The sequence below is a fragment of the Azolla caroliniana genome, unplaced genomic scaffold, assembly GCF_043228905.1.
Source record: "Azolla caroliniana isolate FFs.n. ecotype wild unplaced genomic scaffold, voAzoCaro1.0.p SCAF_10, whole genome shotgun sequence".
Lineage (NCBI taxonomy): Eukaryota > Viridiplantae > Streptophyta > Polypodiopsida > Salviniales > Salviniaceae > Azolla > Azolla caroliniana.
Window position 1 is genome coordinate 4,663,130 of NW_028230445.1, and position 2,718 is coordinate 4,665,847.

At 38.4% G+C, this 2,718-nt stretch overlaps 1 pseudogene; it reads right to left on the reverse strand.

The window, feature by feature from the left end:
* Nucleotides 1-1,788: 1,788 nt before the first annotated feature.
* LOC147858787 (germin-like protein 5-1 pseudogene) lies at nt 1,789-2,718 on the reverse strand (annotated as a pseudogene).

Genomic DNA, 2,718 nt, shown 5'->3' on the forward strand with positions numbered 1-2,718 from the left:
TCCAACGGCATTTTTGAGAACATTTCTCACTTTCATTTTCAATAATGAAGAAAAACTGATGTGTATGAGATGGTGCTTGAGCATAGAAGGCCTAGCCAGCCATTAGAGGAGTTAAAAGGGTCCAAATGTAACTGAAGGATTGTTCAAGTCTGAGAAGTATTTGGGTCTGCAATGAACTTAAATTGCTCACCTTGATATCTTTTGGAGGCAATGATGGAACCAGTACAAGAGTATTCAGCAAATTATATTAATGCTAGATTTAAGGTGTACGTAGTTAATAGCCATATTTCCTTAATTTGATTATGCATTCTTCATGCTGAAATAGATTTTAATTTCAGTTTTGAAATTTGAATGTCTCTATCCACCAAATCAAAGTTTTTTCTATACAAAACCCAACATGGTGGTCTTTGATCATTCTCATATGGTCTTTGACGCAGAATACACAGCCTTTTTGCAAGCATCAACAATGTTAACGAATCTTGGGTTTTATATATGATGTATATTGTGGTGTTGGAAAAATGAATCTGCTAATAGAACTCGTTTAAAATGCTGTAACAGTGTACTGTACCATAGAATCTGGAAGTATTCATTTTTAATTGTGTTATTTTTTTGGCACTTTTTGATCCATCTTTTTTGAGTATATGAAACTTGTCTCTTTGAAATGAAAATTCAGCTTAAAAACAAGTCTATGAGAGGCAGGCACTTCAGTTATCATATTTTACAGCTTATGCTATTTACAAAATGTTTTTAGGTGATATGATATATTTTAAGACTTATCAAGTGTGCCTTGCATAGTGATTGTATAATGTTTAATGTCTTACAATGCAATGCATTGAGGACTTGCAACTTCTGTCAGAAATAGAGATGAAATTTGATGCGAGGATATTGATACTTGAAAAACCTTAGTCTCACCATCACATAATGGTTCTCATGTAGGAATAAATCGTTTTCATCTATTTTTTCTTCCCTTAACCTACCTGAGAACAAGAGTTCGTATATTTTTGTCCATAAGTTGCTCAAGTTCCAAAGCAAAGCTAATATTTTAGGGTTGCAGTAGAATCCATTGTTTTTTGTTCACAGAACACAGTAACATCAAAATACAATTTCTATAGCATTATGATAATAATATGTTGCATGCAATTTGAAGGCCATTTCAGGAAGAAACATTTGTTTAGGATATCTATGTTTGGGACAAAGTCACTATGTTACCAAAACGCCTTATTGTGCTCCTATTCCCAATGATGTAGAACGGTTGGTTGTATCTTCGTTTCTTAGTTTTTTGTCCAAATAAAAAAGGTCATGGTTGCACCATCTTCAATGAAAATAATCGTGCATTGAAGCTATTTTGAGTGGATTTTATTGTGAAGGGGATGAAATTCACAAATTGTTTGGTAGTTCTCGTGGTCAAAAGGGCTGAACAAGAAGCAAAAAAGTGGGGTTGCAAATTTATGACTATACTTCGAAGAGGAATTTGAACCTTTGGTATTTCTTCGAATACATTTGTTCTAAATGTCAAAATTTAAACTACTTCAGAAAATGAGGCAACGTTTCCTTTGAGCAAGAAGAACATCATATTCCTCTTTCCTTTTTATTAGGTGTGAACATTATTATCATACAAACTTACCCCAAATGGACATATTCTAAAAATAACTTCAATCATAAAGGAAGAAACTAACTAACAAGTTTTCTTTAAGGAGAGATTAAGGAGACATTCTGGGTACATAACATAAAGTTACCCAAAATGGAAATATGTTCACAAACTAATGTTGACATAATGATAAACCAACTCAACGAGCACTCTTTTGGGGAGGGACAAAAGAAACAGATTTTGCACATAGCTCTTTAGAGAGGCAGTATGAAAGCTCTTAAGTGTAGATTAAGTTACATATATGTAATGATGAATTATGGATGTCTTCTTCTTTTCAAATTGATCAAGGGTTGTGAAACCTAGCCTTGATGGATTGTAGTTGATGAGGTGTGAGCATGAAGGCCTTGAGGAGCACTTCGTCAAGAATGCCAGGTGAAGTATCAAATAATGACGTCGGTATAACTTGTGTCCCTGGGTTTTGACTATTAAGTGACCCAAACAAAATGCCACGTCCCGGGCCAATGTGCACTTGGAAATGTACGAGGCCACGAGGAAAGACCATAATGTCCCCGGGTTCCAATGTCCGGGCAAACAAGCGGCCATCAGTAGTAACAAAGCCCGAGTAAAAAGTGCCTTGTGCTACCAATGCAAGTTCCGAAGCGCGCGGGTGCAAGTGAGGCGGGTTGAGGCCACCCGCCTCGAAATCCACACGTACCATCGACATGCCCTGCGTGTTCACACCTGGGAATTCGCGGACGGTGGCCAAGTGTCTCACAATGCCGTAAGGAGGAGGCATCATCATAAAGGAAGTGGCATTGGGGCCATGCCTAAGCCCCCGGAACACGAAATCCTCGGCTTCTACCAATGCGGCTGGCTTGCACGTGTGGCCATTCCCGTGGATCGCGGCCGTCACATCAGCCACGCACACGTCTTGCAGGGAATCCTCATCGGCTGCGTGAACCACGAAGATGCGGCCAAAGGAGGAGCTTAGGAGTAGTAGTACTAGTAGTCCCACACATGCTATGTGTGTATTGATCATCGGTTGTAAGAATGTATTGATCATTCTCGGCAATGCGAAACCTAAACCTAAACTTAAACCTAAACCCTAAACCCTATAGGCCCAGTTATGC